General features: G+C 32.9%; 2 non-coding genes across 2 annotated transcripts; both read right to left on the bottom strand.

The window, feature by feature from the left end:
* Positions 1-10953: 10953 nt before the first annotated feature.
* On the bottom strand, positions 10954-11026 carry Trnaa-agc. Its single transcript has one exon. It is a non-coding gene; the product is annotated as a tRNA-Ala (tRNA).
* A 2267-nt stretch (positions 11027-13293) lies between these two features.
* On the bottom strand, positions 13294-13364 carry Trnastop-uca. Its single transcript has one exon. It is a non-coding gene; the product is annotated as a tRNA-Sec (tRNA).
* Between the last annotated feature and the right edge of the window lie 10431 nt (positions 13365-23795).

Raw genomic sequence — 23795 nt, 5'->3', positions numbered from 1 at the left:
AATGTGTCCCTAGTCTTTTTATTTTCCTGGCGCAGTATTCAATTGCTATGATTTCAAACGGGAAAGTAGCGTATTTACCTAAGTTTAAAAGTTTCATTTGGAGGACTAAAGCTCCCATGGTATCTGCCTTCAGTATGTCACTAGGAATTGTCCTTCAGAGGCCTTCCTATTTCTTTGGCCTTCTGTTCTGGCTTCTCCTCGGATCAGAATATGGAACAGTGGAACAACTCCAAGGCATGCTGGACTCAGAGGTGAATTCCAACGATCATATAAAAAGCAAAAGTAAATCTGCATTTCGATCCCGGTACCAAATGCTTAGAAGAGAATCTGGTATGAGCAATCTGAATAAACTCATGATTTATAATGTGACTTTCAAACCTTTGTTATTATATACTTGTCCTACATGGACCCGGGCCAGACAATTAAATACAAGTCCTCCAATTAATAATTTTTTTAACCACTTTTATTTGTTATTTAAAACTAAAGAGATTGTATTACATAAATTCTAATGGTGTTTAGTCGCTTGTTGCCCAGTGACAGCCCTACATCACTCTTGAACCTCGTCATTAGTTAACAATGAGAAGTTCTCGTGGCCACTTTTTTCTTCAAACGTCGTTGTAATTTTTCTGGTAGGGTTCGATAGCTGTTGTACTAGATGATTATTGTTGAAACTGAGTGACTGATGAAATTTTTAATAGTGGTTTTGGTTTGGTTATGAACAAACGGGATGGTCGTTATGAATAGTAAGATTGGGAATATGCAAAGGATCATATATACTTAGAATGGATTGGAGACGTTGGAAATTTTAATCCTTACATGATCTCCAAATTTCACAACCTTACGCACAAAGAAGTCGACTTAACCAATTATTACAAAATAAATTTGGTAAATTAATTTTTTTCCGAGGGTTCGCAACAGCAGAGGTTATATCAACTCTCGGGGTGCCGGTTTGTAAAGACCATTTGTAAGTATGTCGGGTTCGAATGCAGGACCGCTGGATTCGAACCCGGGACCTTTACCTTACTATGATGAGCGCCGTGTCAACGCCTAAAGCCAGAAACACACTTACCCGATGCTACGCCATGCGACGCTACCCGATGCTACCCGACGCAAATCTAAACTCCGATTTTCCATAAGGTTGCATTACCCCCGTGCACATCTACCCGATGCTATGCCACGCTAACCTACCCGACGCTCTGCGATCCCCACTGTCCAGATTTTCGTCGGGTCGTATCGAGTACAGTCGAAGACAAAAGAACCGGACACTCATATTTTCAAACTGTATTATTGTCGTTATATTAATTACAACATACTTATTTTAATATAAACCAAATTAACTGTGATTAAAAATTAATAAGTTTTTATTTAAAAAATTAATTTTAATGGATTGGTAGAAAAATAATCAAAAGACCGGAATACGATTTTTTGATATAATGATTGTAACTAACAATTTATTGTACCCGCTTCGGCGGTACATATACTAAAATTGGAACAATTTATTACGCGGTTTTGCTCATAAAATTTAATTAACCATTTCATAGTTTTGCTCGTAAAATTAACCATTTTCTAATGTCGGGTAGCATCAGAACAGGACACTCATATTTTTTATCGTTATGTTAATTACAACATGTTATTTTAATGTAAACCAAATTAAACGAGATCAAAAATGCATAAGTTTTTATAAACATTGTTTAATTAGATGGTTAGGAGTAACTTTATTTAAAACAATTAAGTTTAACAAACAATTTATTAGATGGTTGTGCTCATAAAATTTAACTAACAATTTATTACAAGGTTTTGCTCAAAATAGTGCAATGAGAACAAAAGATGCGTTGCATTTGTGATCGTGATTATTGTGATAAACGCTATGGACTGTACGAGACGTGTGCTTGCTTCGGATAGTGTGCACACCCCACCAAAACGTGGCAAGGCGTCGGGTAGCGTCACATGGCTTGGCATCGAGTGTGTTCCTGGCTTAAACCGTTGCGGCCACTGACGCCCCTAATTAAATTCTTCATCTGCCCTAAAAGCTTCATGCTCTGGAAGATGCAATTAAGACAGCTATATAAAAGCTGACATAATCTGGATTAAAGAAGAAATACCTAAAGGAGTAACATACAATGAAAACCTCTACAAAATCTACGTCTATCACAGTCCACTGAAAACATAGGGAGTAATTATGGTTGAAAGAGCATTATGAGTGATAAGACACCGGTTAATTGGTCTGTTAGCTACACGTACACCTTAAAACCAAACAACGTAGTATATAAAGCAGAAAATATAGATAACAACATAAGCTCTTTTTAACTATTTAAAAACGTTTCATGTTTACTAAGTTTATTGGTGGATATTTTTGGCATTTCTCACTTCATTTTATACGTGAAAGTCCTATCACTAACACCAGTCATTTTTCTTTGTAAAAGTTTAGTAACGTTTAGGTTACTCGTGTCAATTTAATTTTGCGGTTGATTAATCACCTGGCCGAGTTGATAAATTATTTATCATCGAGGGTTTACAGACAGGGAGGGTTCCAGTATTTTGTACCGCTTTGTCCACGCCCAAAAACGCGTAAAGCAGTCTTATCAGATTGTGATAGATCCGCACCGGATATTTGGACATCGACTAATGGCTTTATTCTGTCCGATCGGTTTAGTACAATAGTCTACACTTAAAGTATAATTAAACAGGCCTGCTCGATCATAGTCTAGAAGCAAGTCGTTTCGGCCTGAAGATCTGGTTCACGATAGAAAACCAATTGAGATGTCAACACTCTGGTCGGTGACACCGATGATCAATGGTCCTATTAAATTCACCTTCTCAAAAAAATTATAAATTTTAAATGTAGAAACCAACTAAAATATAGAATTAGAGAGTGGATAATAAAATATTTTTGGTGCAATCCTGGACTCTGCTAATTTATTTACGCGCAACTGTGGACTCAATAGACATCTGAAAATAAATTCTGCAAAAAAGATGGAAACCCAATCACTCTTATGTTCTACACTTCGTAGGTAAAGCAATTTTGGGACTTACAGCGGCAGAAATATATTTTCTATATGGTAAAAATTTAATACGCGTACTTCCTACTACTCACTTTTCTTTTAAAGTACACATGCAAAGGCTGAAAGGAAAATTATGGCATGGATGCTGAGGAGACCAAATAAGGAAAATCCATTAAATAATCCTTGTATATTTTGAATCATTTTAGTTAGAACTGAATCATTTGTCAATTTATTTCCCTGAGGGTGTTCCTAATTGAACCCAACCTCCGCACGTAATTTTTCAGTATGCCGTATTAATTATGAAAAAATTGGCAGATCTAATAACAAGATTTAAGAATATTTAAGTATTCATGCTTATACGAAAGAAATTTTATTTATCCTATTTTACAATTTTTTAAATCAACTTTGGTTTGGCCATTTGCTCTTTTAATAAAGCTTCATTTTAGATTTAGGTCTTCCTAACTGTTTAACTAGCGTAAGCGAGGCTGTCCTTATAGGAAAAAAGCTCAGGGAGGATCGGTGGAGATCCAATTTTTTTCCATCAGCAACCCTTTTGTAGGATTCCAAGTCTAAAGAGTATTTTTATATATTTTTAGCTTTTTTATTTTTCTAAAAAGGTTATTCTTTGGGCAGGGTTAGTCCAAAACACACGTGGTTTTGATTTAGTTTATTTATTTCATATCTACATTTCAGTCTTTTTATTCTTTTTTTCTGGCCATTTTCTAAATTTAGAGGAATATTTGGATACATAGATTAGACAAAAGATAACAAAACTTGTGAATCAATTATATTTATATTTTTAAGTTTTTAAGTTCAAAATTTCAAAAACTGTTTTTTTTTTATATCGTATGGGTTATTTTGGTTGAAATAATCAAGGAATTTATCAAAACGGAAAATTCACAATGGAAATAGAACATAATAACAGAGTCAATTTTTTAGACGTTATAATAATTAAACAAAACAATAAACTTAAATTTTGCTTGTTTATCAAACCTACCTTTTCAGGAAGATTATTAAATTACCATTCAAATAACTTTTTTCATTTAAAAATAAATTTAATAAATTAATTAATCTACAGAGCCCTCCGCCTTTCTAATGAAGGAAGAATTTTAGCCTTTATTAAAACAAAAACTTCAAAACATTATTAAAATGAATGCATACCCTCTTACAACCATGAAAAAACTTTGGTATAAAAAATTAAATAATAAGAAACATTATATCCAATTGATTTTATGACGAAAGACAAAATGTCTAATGTCTACACACCCATAAAATATATATAAATATATTTAAAAAATATTATATATATAATATATGTAACAAATATTATATATATAAAATAAATTAGATCAAAAATACAAAAATAATGATATCTGTAGTATAAAATGTATAGATAGGAAAAAAAAACAATACATAGGCCAAAACAAAAATTTACGCAATGGAACACTGGCATGCCATATAAAACATACTAATCATAATCATCACCTAGTAAATCTCTACATCTTACATATGAAACTAAATAAACTTAAAAAAAGAATCCATTATATATAGTAGTCTTTTGACCAAATTACTTCTTTCAATTAATTAATTTTTTAATGTACGTTTTGATCGAAATGAAAATGTTCGTGACACGAACTTTTTCATTTCGACCAAAACATTGCATAAAAAGATTAATTAATTAAAAGAGAAATTTGAGAAACATTACATATCACTAAGTTTAAAAATAATTCTTTACATTAAAATAAAAACAGATACAAAAGTCATAATACTATTGTATTCCAACTTAATTAAAAAAATTAATAACTTCCATTGATTCAAATATATTAAAGTTGGCGGTTTTGCCTCCTCCTCAGGCGATGACGTAAATGCCCTAAACATTTTACTATTTCTGGACCTCATGAAAGTCGCGACTAAAACCTAACGGTTTTTCCATTATTTTTAAATTCACTAATTTCGTGTTCCGCTTGACCGATTAAGGTTTTTAGTTGAGATAAAAAAGTCAATGGCACGAGCGGGTTTCGAACCCACGATGAAAAATGGCAAAAAGGAGGGAAAATTCAAAAGGTGGGGTGGAGATGGGAAGTTGGTGTCCGAGAGGATCGAAGTCAAGATAGCTCAAGTGGTAGAGCAGAGCCGTATTTAGCCGAAGGTCGTGGGTTCGAATCCCGCTCGTGACGCTGACTTTTTTATCTCAACAAAATCCTTAATTAATTGTACTATTTTTAAATTTATCACTCGCACTCTTCTCTGCCCTGTTCGCCTAGATTGAGGCACTTTGAAGTTTTTTCAATTTCAATTTTCTTCTTATTTTGAAAAAAAGGAAAAACAGCCCGAAACATAGGTGTAAAATAAATAACCTACATGAAATCCACGTGTCTCTTGGATTAACACTGCCTAAACAATTTTTTTTTTTAGAAAAATAACTATGTAAAAATAAAAATATTTGAAAGCATAGATAAATTTGAATATTAGAAAAGATAATATTTACCGTTGTTTTGAAACACTTGTTTTGCTAATCATAATCTAAGAGAAATGAGACCTCGTGGTCGTCGAATAAGATATTCCTAATTATATATGAGACAATGGAAAATTGATCTGTATCTATATTTTTATTGCAATCACATCTCGGCCCTCGCCCACTGTTTTTTTCTTTATGCTAATTGAGTTTGGGAATTAATTATCCCACTGTTTTCCCCGGTTATCTCCGATGCTGTTTTGAAGTCCCAAGGATCTCCGAAGGGCAACCGGGCGCCGATGTGACAGCGTTGTCAACAATTAAAACCTGGTTTTGTTCCTTACTTTACATACTCGCAATCTCCAGTTATCGATTGAAAGATAAGGGGAAATTTTTGTACAAAAAACGGCCCATGCCTAGTCTCTTATGTAATAGTAAATATAAAAATATCTGTGATTTCAAAATATACATACGTGTTTCATGAAAAATAGAAAAATATTACAGTTGAAGTTTGAATAAATTAATTCAGGGTATTTTTTCATACTTTAAAAGATTAGTTAATTTAATGATTTTTGCAAGAAAGACTTCCATTGCAAACCAACGTCATTATCGATGTGCCGTCCTACAACATATTATGTTGACCGTAAAATATCTTAATCAGATGGCATAACTTCAGGAGTATAAGCAGGTTATGGCAATAAGCAAGAAACTACTTATATTTTTACTAATATTGTCGTGTTCAACTCGAACAATATATAGTTAACTACATCAAACCGTGAAATTAACTCTTTTTAACTTCAAATTAACCGTTTTTATTTCATGGCAACCCTTTTTAACTTCAAATTACGTTTTTAAAATTTGAAATTAATCATTTTTAATTTCCAATTAACCGTTTTTATTTCATGGCAACCCTTTTTAACTTTAAATTACTTTTTTTAAATTTGAAATTAACCATTTTTAACTTCCAATTAACCCTTTTTATTTCAAGTCAACCCTTTTTAACTTCAAATTAATCTTTTGTATATTTGAAATTAATTTTATTAACATGAAATTAACCTTGGTTTGTTTCAAATTAGCCATTTTTAACTTCAAATAACTTTCTGTATCTTTAAATTAATCTGTTTTACTTCAAATTAAACATTTTTAATTTTACCTTAACCCTTTCTCGCAGTAAGAAACGTTGATCATTGATTGGTAAGCATTTTAAATAAAGTTCGTGTATATTTGGGGGGAGGTACTATATAATAATGTGGCTCGTAGAAGACCAAATGCAAATTAATTAAAATTAAAATTAAAAATTGTACAAACTAATATAAATGGATTCTTCTTTTAATTCGAGAAATAGGGAAAAATGTAAAATATGGTTCGAGGTGAGAATATAAAATATGAAAATTAATTATTAAATTAAAAATTGTGCACACTAATATAAATGGATTCTTCTTTTAATTCGAGAAATAGGGAAACATGTAAAATTTGGTTAGAGGTACGAATATAAAATATGAAAATTAATTATTAAATTAAAAATTGTACAAACTAATATAAATTGATTCTTCTTTTAAATCGAGAAATGGCGAAAAATGTAAAATTTGGTTGGAGGTACAAATATAAAATGTGAAAATTAATTATTAAATGAAAAGGCACGATAAAGAAAATGTTTTTCTGAAACCTACATCACACCAGACCGCATCTCACGATTTCTAAATAAAAATTAAATTAAAAATTATATAAAGTTAATTATAAAAATAAAGGATTCCTTTTCTATCTTGAGATAAAGTGATATAAAATAATTCATTCTTCTATTCATTCTAGATTTTTTAACAAAGAAAAATTTTTTTTTCAATATCGAATTAATAGTTACAATCATTAGTTTTTATATTAAATTTTAAGCTTTTAAATTTAGTTATAATTACTTTTCATGAAGTATGTTAGATAGGAATTTTATATTAAATTAACTTTGTTTTTAGTTGTATTTAAATTATTACAACGATTCTTCACAAAAAGAGTAAGCTACGTTTTTATTCTCAAATTAGAAAAAGATTCCTGTAATTTTATATAAATTTTAGCTTTAATCTTAATTAATTTTCATGAGTTATTTTATGTACGAACCTATTTTATATTTTTTAAATTATCAAATTAAAAGAAGAATCCTAGGTATAATTTTACAATTTAATTGTAATGCATTTTCATATGGTCTTCTAAGAGACCAATTATTATTTTTTAGACTCAAATACACAGAAAATTTTTTTTAATGGGTTTTTGACTTAGGTATAATGAAATATTATTATTATTATTATTCATTATTTTAACAAGCCAACCAGCATAACCAGATTCTCGGATTTTTTCCTTTTTTACTTGGTATACATATTTTTTTACATACTTTATAGGTTTAGGTAACGTATAGGTGTTTTTGCAAGAATCAGAAGAAGTTTGATACTTTTTCAAGCAGATATGATATGTATTATGATTTTCGCCATTTTCACTGGTGGTTCTGCAAGACCATAACAGCGAGAGGCGGGTTATGATGGTTTGAAATGTACCTTAAAAAAAAGTCTTGCCATCTAAAAAGAGAGAAGGCCGGGAGAATCGTTCTTGTCGTCCCATTCGTCTCGAAATGAAAAATTGCCGGCAAACTGTATAAACAGTGTGAGATACACTTCCAGGGCCATCAGTATTCAGAAGGTGGGGATCGACGGTAAAGGTTATCCGGGCTCCAACCCTCGGCATAAACGTCAGGTGCCCCACGGTCGCTTGTATTTCTTCATAGAGCCGTAACTCGCCCATGGAGATGAGGGCGACTATAGATTGACTAATAATAATAAATATCTCCGGTCACACTCTTTGACCCTTGCCCCACCTTCCGAGGAGCAACCTCGGCCGTCTCGGCCCGCAGGAAACTAATTTCGATCCTGTTGCGTCTACATGCCACTATTATCATCGGGTTGTGCTAAATCAGAGGAAAATTTATTCAATGGAGAACGTTTATAAATGTGTTTTGAGCCGGAATGATGCATGTATCCTTTACCATGGTCATTCTTTAGTCTCCGAGTCTTTAAAAGAAACCCTAAAAAAAAAGTGATGAAATTTTCTTGCCAATAAGCTTTGTTTTATTAAACAATTGCAAGATTATAAGCCTGAATTAAAAACATAAGTCATTAGTACACGGTATCAACTTTCTTTTCTGAAAAACTGATCAACGTAGAAAACATGTAAAACAATATTTTTTTAGCATGCGCACTACTTTCAAACATTGTAATAATTACAGTTTTGAATTTCTTTAAATTAGAAAATGAAAGTTTTTTTTCAAATAGTAACATATTTTCATTTGTGAAATCATCAATTCAATTCGATTTTGTGAAAAATTGCAAAATCATTTTACAAATCGATGCATAAAACCCTTAGAAATACCGTGTTTAAACTTACTACTGTCTCTTCTAGTTTTATCAAAACCTGTTAAACTTAGAAAAAATATTAAACAGTATTTTCTTAGAACAAATGCCACTTTCAAATATTGTAGTAATTACTATTTTCTCAGTTTCTTAAATTAAAAAATCGAAGTTTTGTTTTTAAACTGGTAACCTAGATTTTCATGTGCGAATTCATCATTTTAATTCGATTTTATGAAAAACTTGGGAATGGATTGAAGTCAGGATAGCTCACGTGGTTAGAGCAGGGCCCTATTGAGCCGAAGGTCGTAGGTTCGAATCCCGCTCGTGACACTAATTTTTCATTTCAACTGAAAACCTTAGATAAAACATTAATTAATGGAAATAATTAATATGGTCAATTATGATCACTAAACCAATATGGATTTACAAAATTAAAATAAAATAAAATGACGAACCTGAAAAGGTAAATTTAACGTTTTTAAATAATTGAAAACAGTAATTGCTGCAATGTCGAAAAGTAGAGCTTAAGCTAATAAAAATAAAGTTTCCAATGTTTTCTCGTCTGACTAGTTTATATAATAGGACTAGTGGCGACACACAGTAAATAATTTACTCAATTATTGAAGCTCTGTAAACTAACTCAATTGATTATATAGCTGTGTAACTAACGTTTTCATGAACCGGTTTTCAACATTTTTCATAAATCCATTATATTTCGTGGTCTATTGACCAAATTAATTCTTTAAATTAATTAATCTTTTTATGTAAGGTTTTGGTTGAAAAGAAAAAGCTAGTGCCACGAGCGGGATTCGAAATTTCATTTCAACCAAAACCTTACATAAAAATATTAATTGAAACAAAATGAAACAAAAAACGTTGAAACAATAACATGTCAAATCAGAAACACTTAATGAATCTTCACCATTCATTTAGGGGCGTCGGTGGCCGCAACGGTTTAGGCGTTGATACGGCGCTCATCACTGTAAGGTCAAGGTCCCGGGTTCGACTCCAGCGGCCCAGCATTCGAATCCGACATACTTACAAATGGGCTTTTTTCAAAAATACCGGCACCCTGAGGATTTATATGACCTCTGCTGTTGCGAACCCTCGTTAAAAAAAGTTAACAATAAAAATAATCACCATTGCTTTTAAGCCAAAACTCCGTACGTGGTTGACCTCAATGTCATTTCAATTAACTTAAATTTTAGAAATAATTATGTCAAATTTAGCTAGATGATTTTAGAAAAATAATCAAGAAATTAAATATCATTACTTACATATTCTATTTATAATAAAATTAAAACTTTTAAATATTGAATGTTTTTGAAATTTGAATTTGTGAATTCAATCATGTAATAGAATGTTTTTTCTTGTTTTAATATAACCAAATAAATCGTTTCATTAAGATCGATTGATTACACTTATGACTTCAACTTAATTCGTCACATTTACAAACATTTTATTAATGATTATTGAAAAACATATTGTTGTAATATTTTTAAAATTATGATTTTAAAAAATAGTTAATTTTTTCTAGGTTGTGTAGTTTTGTGTGGGGTACTTACAATAAATAAGACCATCAACGCTGAATTTCTAAAGTTTTTATGAACCGGTTTTCAAATGGTTTTCACCATTTTTATAAACAGATTTTTGCATGGGTTTTATGAAAAATAAAATTGACTTGATGAATCCATATTATTCTAATATTTTAAGAAATTGACACAAAAACAGTAAATATTATAATGTTTGAAAGAAGAACTTATGCTAAGAAAAATTCTGTTTAATTTTTTTTAATGAAAAATGTTTGAGAAATGTAAGTAAATTGAAACCCTGCATGTATAATGATTTTATGAACCGGTGTTTAAATTGTTTCTACCATTTGCGAAAAATCGAATTGTTTCGATTAATCAGCAAAAGAAACTGTAAGTTATCATTTGAAAGTGCAAGATTTGTTAAAAAAACACGGTTACAATTTTTTCTACGTTGAACAGGTTTTAAGAAAACCAGGGAATAAATTAGTGTAGATACCCAGTATGTACATTATAAACATGAATATATCACGTTACATCTTTCAATTAATTAAGGTTTTTAGTTAAGATAAAAAAGTCAGTGTCACGAGCGGGATTCGAACCCACGATCTCCGGCTAGCTACGCCGCTGCCCTACCACTTGAGCTATCGTGACCTCGCACCACTCGAACACTAACTTCCTATATCGACCCCACCTTTTGAATTTTCCCTCCTTTTTATCTCAACTAAAAACCTTAATTAATTGAAAGATGTTAATTGGTCAAGCGGACCACGAAAACTAGTGAATCTCACGTTATGTTCATATCATTTAATACAGTGGTTTTGCAATTAATCGAAATTTCTATAATTGAACAAAGCTTATTAGATACACAATTATCCTCACTCTATTTTACATTAGAAACTACCTTGACAAACCTGTATCCTGCATAGAAAGGACAATTAAGCTGCGAGCAAATTTAACTTTGACTGAAATTGATATTAACACCACGTCTTCATTTTAATCATGTATAGCAAAGTGTCAAAGTAAGATTTTAAAGTTATAATTTTAATGGAATTTTTAATAAAGCGTGTCAAAAAGTTGACAAATTGGTCAATTATAATTAATCAAATGTAAAATGAACTTGCCTGGCGCTAAATGAATTTTTAAAACGTTTTTTACAAATTTTTCTATTATATAATTTTTTAGTTATATGTATTAAATTAAACGTCCTATGCTTTGCATAATACGATTTTTCGCCATTGCTTCAGTTTTTTCGTTATGAAAGCCGGTGTGATCTTGGTTTTTTCGTAATAGTCTAGCATAAGATATTTCAGAAAAGACCGACGCAAACTTTAAACAGCTACAGATGACTTTTTCCATGGCCGGAGATAAACAAACAATTTATTGTTAGTATCTCATCTTGTAATCATGTGACGGCTATGTGCGCTCCATCGCTTGATGATGTCTTTTTTTATTACTAAGCACTCAGCTCCAAGATAGTTATGCATGCCTCAGTACATTACCCAGTTTTATGAAGTGTTTCTTCTACTTTGAAACGTCTGAAAAATTATCTTACGATCTCACGTGGGTGGTCGCCATACATTTATTTCAGAGAATATATTTTGCATGCGCGGAAAAGTTATTATTTTACATTTAAATTCTAGTTGGAAAAATAGTCACATATGAGGATTTATATATTTTTTTATATATATTTATAAATTTATATATTTTAATATATTTTAAAATTTAGTTTTACGTACAACACTTTCGCAATTGGTGGTATCTGTTGAGAATCAAAAAACACATATTGAGCTGAGTGTCAGGCTCAATGAAGATGGTGGGGAACCGAAACGATTGTTAGTTAAACGCCAACAGTGGAAGTACAAGCACCAAATAGTCGATACATACATTTTGGCTCCTTTCGTTAACAAATTAACCGAAAATAATTGCCTAGGTTTTCTGAGGTTGGTTTGGTACGTTTGGAAACAGGATCGAATCGTTGCGAAACGGATTGTTGAGATCCTGTTGACAGAGATAGTGAGTGAAGAAGCTTTAATAACGTTTCTGAAAATCTTGATAATGCTGGATATTGGTTGTCTTGTTGGAATCTCAAATTTCCACTCGACAAAGTGGAAGCAATTGTTTTACTTTTTGTATATATTTACTTGTGGTTTTGAATGTCAAAACCGATTTTGGTCCTAAAAGTCATCGTAGTGGTACAAATCTTCTTCTGTTAAGTTATTACCTCTGAGAAGTCTTGGGTAGGAATTCCTCTTTAGTCTGTTGTCTAGGTATAGTCTCAAATATCTGGTTAGATCTGGTAGCTTCTTGTAGTTGTTGGGGGCAAGATTTTTTTTTCAATTAAATTTTATATTGTATAAATTTTTCTTAGTCATACTTGTTCTTCACTTTTTGTATCAGTCTTTGATATTCTGAAAGGATGTTAAAGTCGATGTTAAAGGATGCTTGGCTACAGTTCGGGTTACGACAGATGTGTTGGAAAATGTGTAGTAGTAAACAGTCCTGTAGTAAACAGGACAGTACCAAGAATGCACCCTTGAGGGACACCGGCTCGTATTGGTCTGATATCTCATTAATCATTTCTGCATTTCACTCTGAAACTGGTGTGGATATATACATATAATATTGATATTATATTACCATCTCCTTTATCACCCTCACTAGCATAATAAAGATCCACCCCGTTTCTACTAGCCAAGTCGACAAACTTTTACTGAGTTTTTGAGGTTTCCGTGTAAAATTTGGTCTTGACCTATTACGCAATATACAAAGTGTATGAAGTGAGAGAGCACAGGTAGTTAGTGACCTTTGAAAAGACGGTCATTATTAAAGCATTTCTAAGTCGCTGAGTTTTCTGAACATAATGAACATACTCATAAAATTCAATTAATTAAGGTTTTAGGTTGAGATAAAAAAGTCAGTGTCACGAGCGGGATTCGAACCCACGACCTTCGGCTTGATACCGCTACTCTACCACTTGAGCTATCGTGACTTCGATCCCCTCGGGCACTAACTTCCCATCTCAACCCCACCTTTTTGAATTTTCCCTCCTATTTTTATCTCAACTAAAACCTTAATTAATTGAATTGTATTAATTGGTCAAGCGGACCACGAAAAATAGTGAATTTAATACTCATAAAAGATAGACTGATAGTGAAAAATCGATTATCCCCATTAATACCTTCAAAAGACTCGGATATCAGACGAAACTATGTAAAAGTATAGTCTATAGTAAGTACCCTTGAGAAAGAATCACTTCGAAGCCAAAGACACTGACTGTTCAGACGAGGTTGGAGATTCTGGCCAATTCCGAGGAGATCTTAAATCTTTTTCTTCCACTAACTAACAACTTACCATACTTACATCTTCGCCCAGTAGAAAAGTTGCATGAATTGATAAATGTGCCATTTTTCAATGATGATCGTGAGTAGTCTTACTTTGGTCATTTTAAGTAGAATCGAGGATCGTCAAATTTCAAAAGGACTAGCAAAGAAGAAATTTTTAGGTCAGCAACTATTGATTTTAAAGGAACAGCTCCTGTTTGAGTTATTACCCACCTTACAATCCTATTGAACGACAGCAGTTTCAGAGTGAGATGCAGCAATGATTAATCAGATATCAGACCAATAGGAGCCGGTGTCCCTCAAGGGTGTATTCTTGGTACTGTTCTGTTTACCATTTACACTACTCATTTTCCTACACATCTGTCTTCTAATCCTAAGCATCCTCTATTATTGAAGAACTCTTTAAGTATATCAAAGACTGATACAAAAAGTGAATGACAAGAGTGAATAAGAAAAATGTACGCAATATAAATTTCCATTGAAAAAAAAAAAATTATCCCCAACAACTACAAGAAGCTACCGTCTTCTAATCTAACCAGATACTTGGGACTAATCCTAGACAACAGACTAACGTGGGATTGCCACACAAGACTTCTCAGAGTCAATAACTTGTAAGTCGGTAATTATTGTTATAGTAAATGCTGTAAGTCGGTAATTATTGTTATATAGTAAATGTTGAAATACAGCGGAAATATAACCATTAAATTTTTATAATAATCCGACGGTTGTGGTTCAATCTGCTGCCAAATAGGTAACTATAGTTCGGACAGCTGATACGCCAACAGGATAGTAGAAACGCCCTGTTATAATTTGGCCTCGATATGTAATTCGGGCTTTACTCTAATATAAGATTTTTTTTAAAAATACCTAGTTAGAAACTCCACTTGATTTCAGTCTATACACAGAAGACTCTCGTTATCCGCTGGAGATACGAACCAAGCATAGGAGGATAATAGGAAATATCTCGAATTTCAGATATCGAAATATTTTCTGCTCATCTGTACCAATCTAACATTCCCAGCGCGTGTGCATCAATGTTATGGATGAACTTTATGTGCACATATTTCAGTTTTTTTTCTTTTGTTTCCATAAGCTAAATACAATGTTTGGTAGCATTGTAATAAATGAAGGTTATTCCACGCGGGAAAATAAAATGTACATACATACATCAACAGGTATACGCTTATTCACAACATCAATTCACAACCTTTTCGCGGGGCGTCGGTGGCCGCAAGGTTTAGTCTTTGACACGGCGCTCATCACTGTAAGGTAAAGGTCCCGGGTTCGAATCCAGCGGCCCTGCATTCGAACNCCCCTTTGTCGGCTTTTTTCACTTCAAAGAAGCCGACGCCTTACACAAAATTGTCTTTTATATACCTACTTCTTTCCCCACCCCTTCAAAACCAAACATATATAAACATAAAACCGCAAAATCTCACTGGCACTCTCAACAACGCAAGGATGGCACAATTACACAGAAGACAAACACTTTGAGTGAATAGAAATACTTTGATTGAATATATAAAAAATATTTTTTGAAAAAATTCATTTTCCACATTCAAAATGTATTTGTTAAATGTAAACAATGTTTGTAAATCCCAGGCCTTGAAGATGATCTCAATAAAAGGTCAAAACGTTGGCACGGTAAAGAAAATGTTTTTCTGAAACCTACATCACACCCGACCGCATCTCACGATATCTGAATAACTATCGATTAACACTAATCTCTACATAAATTTTCTATGTTTTTCTGAACCTGTAATTTGATTGAATTGATAATTTTTTTCTGTCGTATTTCAATACAATTTTTTTTTTATATTGTGTTTTACGTTTGCAAAATTAGAATGAAATGTTATGGTGGCGAACTATATTGCGTCCTTCAGTTTAACTAAAGCCACTGATCATTATAAAAGGAATGAACAGGCTAAGAGTGTGTCCTCTGAAATGAAAAAAATATCAATACAAAAAGATTATTATTATTGTACGATAAAAATCAAACATATCTTTCTAATCATCTATTCTCACCTATGTACATACATAAATACATAATGTGAACATACAAATATATTATTATTTCTTGTTTTCATATGGTTTACCATAAGTATTGAAGCTTTTTTGAAGTTCAGCATTAGCCAACATTTGTCGCCTTCCTTCCCAAAAAGGAAGAGTGAGTAAAGGAGGAGGCATTATTTTCGAATTGAATGATTGAGGATTTGCCCTTTTTATGTACCGCTTTACTTTAACACCTTGCAAATGTGATTTCGAAGGCACTGAATTTTTACAAAATGGCTTGACTGTCGTCCTATCTACACACTGCTCTTGTTTTGCCAAATTCTCCGTTGAAGAAGTAAGCGTCTTATTGTGCTCGTGTGAACCGTTTCCCAGCTGATAGTTCTGAAATTTCAAAATAACGTTGATCGATTGTACACCACTTCTGTTGGTCGTCAAAAACAAGAAACTGGATAAAAGCGAATTGTTAGTTTTGCCTGATTCTTGCGAATTCATTTTAATCGCAATGGCCGGATTGATTCTCGTCTCGTTGCCTTTTCCATCGATTCCTGCGTCGTACTCCAAGCCTAAAGTCTCGATTTTCAAATAAGAAGGGGAATAACTTGATTTATTGTTTGTAGACGTTTCTAAAAATACTTCTTCGACATCGTTATTTGGGGTACAGTTTGAATATTTGTACGTTCCCAAGCAGTAAGGGAATAGGGTTATAAGAATGGAAGCAAAAAACATTTATCTACTATGATAACAAACAAACGATATTAAGAAATACGATGAAGTTAAACAACTTAATAATCATACGCTTGTGAAACAAATGATAGTGTAAACACATTGAAGAATAATTTTAATTTTTCCCCATCCAACTGCGGACAAGGTACAACGATGTACTTTACTGACTGAAAAACTTTTTAAGTCGATTTCATTATTTCCTCCTTTATTGAGATGGGGCAGCCCTTTTCTGCGATTGTTCTTGACGTAAGAAGTTTTTGATGGAATTGGCAAACTGGTTTGATGTTAATGATCAAGGGCTTTCCTCCATCTACTATCTCATACTGCACAGTTATCTCACTGACCGAGTTATTGAAGGCAATTCCCTCTCAGCATTTTTCTTATTCATGCTATTGTTCCTCCGGATAACGTTCTGACTCTATACCAGACGCGGGCAGGTGACATTCCATGTCATCAACAAACCAACGACACTCACATTTGCAAAAGATACAGCGGACCTCTCTCCTATCATGTCGTTTCTACTCGGAACCTTCAACAACACCTCCATCCAACATTATCTTCCCTCTCCGTAAAAAAATCCCGGTACCTAGGACTGTACATAGATAAACGCTAGACGTGGAATACTTACACACGACTGAAACTAAATGAAATTATGCCACGATGCAGTGCTCTCGCACGACTTCGTGACAAACGCTCTTACCTACCCCTCAAAAATAAAAGGCTTCTTTACAACATCATAGTTAATCCAATATGGACTTTCGGACTTGGAAATATGGGGTTCAGCCAAGCGTTCCAACATCCGCCGCATATAAAGTGCCCAATCCTTAATCTTACGAAAAATCCCCCAATCTTTTTAAAAATGTTGACCAACATACTCACTCCACCATTTAACATTTCTAAAAATCTCATGCTCCATTTTATGTATCAAACGTACCTACACATACAGAACCGAAAATAGAAAGTTTCACAAAAACCTACCTACCAACGTAAATAACCACATCAAAAAATACCCATCGACAAATTCCCTCAAACCCTACGCGCGGACGGCAGACGATGACCGCGATATCTTCTGATGTAGAAAATGATAACAGCCTTACATTAATTGCTGCCTTTAGCACAGCGTATTTTTCCTATATCATTCCTATTAACCTATTGCCAAATTGATGGTAGTTGTATTGTACAGCAAATAAAAAATTACAAAACTTATAAAAATCTGAGAGGATATTTATATATAAATTTCTGCATGCAGAAAATATAAGCCATTCACTGTTCTCTATATAGAAGAGAATAGAGGAGAACAAATATTTTTGTTAAGGTTACAGTATAAAACGGTCTGGAACGCAATTAAATTATGATATAGGTACATCACTTCAAAAACCAAATTTCTCAAATTTGTATTACACTTATTTAGAAATCGTGACATGCGGTCTGGTGTGATGTAGGTTTGCATTGTATAAATTCACTTTTCCACATCCAAAATGTAATTGTTATATATAAACAATGTTTGTAAATCCCAGGCCCTGAAGATGATCTCAATAAAGATCGAAACGTTGGCACGATAAAGAAAGTGTTTTTCTGAAACCTACATCACACCAGACCGCATCTCACGATTTCTAAATAAATATCATTAAGGGTCACTAATCACCACACATTTGTATTATACTTTGATAGTGGTTGAGAGTATTGGTGAAGAGTTAGAGCAGTTTTTTGCATCTTTACGCAAGGTTCGAACATTAAATGTGATTAATAGATAGCAAATCAAATGACGATTTATTTTCGAAACCTTTTACGACAACTTTATTATTTTTTGTCTAAAGTAAAATTGCACTATCGTTTTCATCGTAAAAAAACTCTTTAAAACGATGTGTAAGGATGCATAGGGCCGTATTTGAAATTTTGAAGTTGAACTGGGCCTGAGGTACCCTGTATAATTTTTCGCCAAAAAAAGGAAACTAGAATAAAAATATTATCTGTATAGATTATATATGCTAAAAAATCATCATTTTTTAGCATATATATATATATATATATATATATATATATACTGTGAATCATACTGTGATCAATGGAATCTCACTGTCAACCTGGCTAAATCAAAGATAATGGTGTTTAGAAGAGGAGGCAGGCCTGCCAAGGCCGAGCGTTGGTTTTTCCAGGGTGAGAGGGTTGATGTGGTTAACCAATATAAATATCTTGGAGTTGTCCTAACTTCCAGACTCTTTTACCCCTCATCTAAAATTAAAAGCTTCAGGGGCGAAGGTTGCTTTGAATAGAACATGGTGTTACTTTTTAGCCTAGAATCTAATCCCGGTTTACTCTAAATACAAGGTATTTAATGCAGTGTGCCGTTCTATTTTGTGCTATGCAGGCCAGGTGTGGGAGTTCCAGGATTTTGAAGTGATAGAAAGAGTGCAACGTTTTTTTATTAGGAAGATCTTCTCACTGCCTAATTCTACTCCAAACTATATGCTTTATATGGAGACGGCAGTGGATAAAATTTTCCTTTATACGCTTTCCCTGCATTTTTCATTTCTTTTAAGGGTACTTGAGGGCCCTGTTGTCCGAATCTCCAAAATTACTGCGCTCGAGGTTATTAAATCTAATGGCTCCTGGTTTCGGCAATGAAATACTTTAGCTACTCAATATGGTTGCGATTTTTCTTTTTGTTTAGAAAACCTCTCGAGTTGGCCCAATTATACCATGAAACTTTTGTGCAGACTATGTGATCAACATCGTGTGAGTTGTGAGCATCGAGCTCAGGTCTCCAACAGGTATCTTCTCTTTAAGGCCCTAGACCACTCTAAGGAAACCTTTAACCTAAATGTTCAAGCTAGTGGGTCTATAAAACTTCCGACTCTTTGATGGCTTCTTAAACTCAGATGCGAGCAAGTGTTCCTCAATTCTGTGCCGTGGAAGGAAGACGTTGGAAATTTCTTGTGCACGCTCTGTAACCTAAGAGTTAGGGAAGATATCTTTCATTTTGTTGCCCAGTGTCCCATACTGTCTGAACTCCGTATCCCGTATCTAGGCTATAAATCGCTTTCCAGGTCTCAGCTGCTTGATCTCTTGAATATCGTAGATATGGAGAGGTCGAAAGGTCTAGCACACTATGCACATCATGCCTGGCAATATAGGTACGATTATAATACCGAGTCATAATTGTTTAACTTGTATCTAAAATCAGCTAGTTTTTATAATTTAGTTTTTACTTATAGTTTTCTATTATTACCATTACTATATAGTTAATTTTTATTTTTTACTTTTCGCTCGCCTGAAAAAGAACAGCCAACTTCCGGCAGACGGATAAGCATCCATGCTGTAAAATGCTTTTAATATTGAATATTATGTAATGCTTCTCTTTAATGTAAATAAAGCATGTTATCTATCTATCTATGCTAAAAAATGATAAAAAATAAATAAAACACGAATTGGAGTAACCAAAATTATATAAGACTAGTTTGTGTACAGTGAATTTAGTACAGATATTTTCAATATTCTATTTTTTATTTTATTTTTCATTTTTCATCACGAATCATCGATAAATTAAGATAGATGTTTCTGAAATGAAACCTAGGAATTAATATCATCGATTAAACAATTTTACAAAATGTCAAGGGAAATTTCTCACCGATTGACCTGAATATAAAAAAAAATTAATTGCTTCTTTAAAGAAAGAATATTTTCTCCTTCTTTCGAATAGGTTTGGTCAGACGCCTTAGAATAATTTTCTGCAAATTTAAGCCTCAATGAATTATGTCTATGAAAAATCCACCATGCTCAGTTTTATGTATCAATCGAAACTAGTCATACAGAGTTAAATATTCCATTACTAGACGATGAAATCAAAAGTTTCACAAAACCATCCCAACCACCGAAAGTCATGACATTCAAAAATTCGCATCCCGACTAATTCTCTGGAAATTTCCTCGACTGAAGAGATGATAGTCACGGGGATCTCCTAAGAAGTGATAGTGAAAGTGATATTGACACAAACATTAATTAAACGGACAACCTTTTAGCTTCATTGGAGTTTTACCAATGGATATTTTCTCATCTTTTGGTTTTAATTTTGTTTATTTTTCCAATCTCATTGTCACATATTACAGAAATGAATGTAGTTGTAATGTACTGCGAACTTAAAAAAATCAAATTTTTCCTTCAAAATTCTAGTGTAATAACTCTTGTCGGTATTCCGAGAGGTTCTCAAAAAAAATTTATTTTTTAAATTGAAAAAGAAATGAAATATTGCGTAAAATGAAAGATATGTGAAAAATTACATTCCGAGCCTATATCATTAATTAGTTATCAAAAAAAGTTATTTCATGAATGCCCATAAATACTAAAGAAAGGATTTCGGTCTTCTCATCTTACGCCTCCATTAGGTTTCGTTGGTAATGGCCAATTTGTTAGAAAACCAATTAATACAATTAATTTTAAAACTGAATGATCATAATTGATCAATCATCTTTAGCACTAATTCGGATTTTTACAAGCATCTGAATTATTCATCCGGAATGTAAAAATCGTATTCAGACTCGTGTCTTTTCGATGTTGTTCGTCGGTCCGACAGAAATGAAAAATTCCAGGTGGAATAACTACCTCCCGATAATCCGAGGAATATTCCCTGGTAGCTTAAACGCATAGTTAATCTCGGGAAATTTAACAGGAGAATAAAGATTATTTTTCAAACTGGGTAGAAAATAATGATCGTTACGAGCAGTCCTGCATTTTTACAAAGATCACGCGATGTCGGACATTGAGAAATCAGTAGACCAATGTGGGTTCGTTCCTATTTGTAAAAAAGATGTTTTGGACAAGGCTGATGCGTGTAAAAAATAGGTGTAGAATGAACCAAAGCGGTAAGTATTCATTTAATTTTTAATGTAATTGTTTTAATAAATGTATAAAAATGTCATTAATTGAAATAATTGAAGTTGTCAACAAATTATTCACGCACAACATAGGCATTAGGCAGCATTTAAACGTTCATTTATGTCTTTCAATAATATTTTTATGTAAAATTTTGGTTGAAATGAAAACGCCAGTGCCACGAGCAGGATTCGAACCCACGACCTTCGGGTAAATAGATCAAGTGGTAGAGCAGCGGCGTATTTTGCCGAAGGTCGTGGGTTCGAATCTCTGGCTTTTTCATTTCAACCAAAACCTTACATAAAAAGATTAATTAATTGCAAGAAGTAATTCGGCCAATAGAACACTTAATTTAATGCGTTCATTTATGTTTGGAAATTTTTTTTTCCCTTATGATCTTTGCATATTAGCCATGACGAATTCTTATATATGTTGTTCAAATTTGGGGTTATCGGGAAAAATCGAACCCACGACCGCGGCGTGAGAGTCTCTCATGCTAACCACTCGGCTACCGCGGTCCCCCTGTTTGAAATTTTCATGTTTCATTTTTCATTTCATTCATTTGGAAATGCAAGACGTGGTTGATTTTGCAATTCAAGTTTCGTTATTTGTAGGGTCGTTTGTTGGACCGCTGCGGATAAAAATGTGCAAACAACAAGCAACCTTTATGACATCATTCACGTCCAATACTATAGGCCTAAAAGAAAACTCCATTTTTGAGCTAAAATGCCAAAGAAATTTGCTACACTCGACAGCCTCTACTTTCAGCAATTGGATGACCGAGATGATCGACATTTTGTTTGACATCGATAATCACGGCGAGCAGTTGCGTGATATGACCGCGCCATTGGATCGCTTTCGTTTGACAGAGCCTTAAATAGAAAAAAGCAATCCTCACCTATAATAATCTGTCAAATAATATTATTACCTATATATTTATTACACACAAAGGTGACATCCAATTTTCATATGCTACTAATCATATTCATTTATGTACTTGGTCATACTGGCAGAGCATCGTTCAAACTTGAGATAAATACCTTATGTGTATACTCCCAGTTTTCAAGTAGTAGAATAATATAAATAAATCAAAAATAATCATATTCTGAAATGGTATAAAGACAAGAGACTTTTTGAATCGTCAGTACATAGATAAATAAATACAATTATTAGGCACTCATGCTAACCCTGAAACTGTCATTTCAAAGAGGTCAGTCCAACATGGACTTTCACAAAATGTACATGAGTACAATATGTAAATTCGTGAAATATTAAAGCGATTAAACAATATGTTTTTCCAATGTTGGAAAATCTCCTACGTTCTTTAGTGCATGATGGTTAGTTTATTTATAAGATTATAAACTTACAAATTCGTTAAAATAATGACCTGGTACTATGTTGAAATAAGATTAACATTTATGGTTTTCTGTACCTTTCAACCAACCTACAATTTACAGTCATGTTTTATTCCGATCTGCGACTGGTCATTTACATCAATGTAATTGGCACGGCGGATAAACGAAAAATTCCCTCAAATATTTAAGTTTTCATGTATAATACTATTGTAGTTGCCAGAATAAAGTGAGGAGAACGAACTAGGAAATTTACTAAAATAATTAACCCGTTGTTTATCCTCAAGCTTAATAATGCACTTCTACCAATACACCATAAAAATGTACATATATACATAAAACTCTTATACAGGTGCTAATATTACCTCATTGGGAGACAGATTTTCTGTTAATATTCCAACAATGTTAAAATCTGTTAAAATTTTCTATCTAGCCTACGAAAAGGAATTTGATTCATGATTAACTGTAGACACGAAAATACGGTCCTTAAGGAGGTATCGAACGGGCATTTGTTGTGGAAACTTTTTTTCCTGGTGATTGAAAATATTTATGTTTGATATTTTTTTACCTGATCGTTTTATCATTGATAGTTTTATATTAGCTCCGTTCTCCATATGAAAAAATTGACGTTGTACTTGATTCAATTAATCAATCTTTTTATATAAGGTTTTTGTCGAAATGAAAAAGTTAGTGTCACGAGCGAGAAATTTTTCTAACATTTTCATTTCAGCCAAAAACCTTACACAAAAAACGATTAATTAATTGAAAGAAGTAATTTGGTCAATAGACCACTAAATATAATATAGTTGGACTTGATATTGGCAAGAAGTTCTAACATTCCAAAATAAATGATTAAACATTGCCTAGGTACCAACAAATCACAAGTTTTATACATTCGCTCACTTGCACTACGTTTCAGGTAGTCGTAAAAATTAACCTACAAATCATATTTTTATAAACAATAGGGGTGTTCACGATCTTTCTCTGTTGTTCCTGTTAGGTCGTGTTAGATCGAGAAAAATGATGACGTAGAGTTGTAAGAATCGGCTAGTTAACATTGCTCGATCTAACAGGCCAGGGTCAATGTTATGTGTTAGTTCGAAAATGTAGTCACTTTGCTAT

This window comes from Cimex lectularius, unplaced genomic scaffold, assembly GCF_000648675.2.
Source record: "Cimex lectularius strain Harlan isolate CLEC.00 unplaced genomic scaffold, Clec_2.1 scaffold47, whole genome shotgun sequence".
Classification (NCBI taxonomy): Eukaryota; Metazoa; Arthropoda; class Insecta; order Hemiptera; family Cimicidae; genus Cimex; species Cimex lectularius.
The sequence above is the reverse complement of the archived record's forward strand: the minus strand, read 5'-3'. Positions and strand labels throughout refer to the sequence as shown.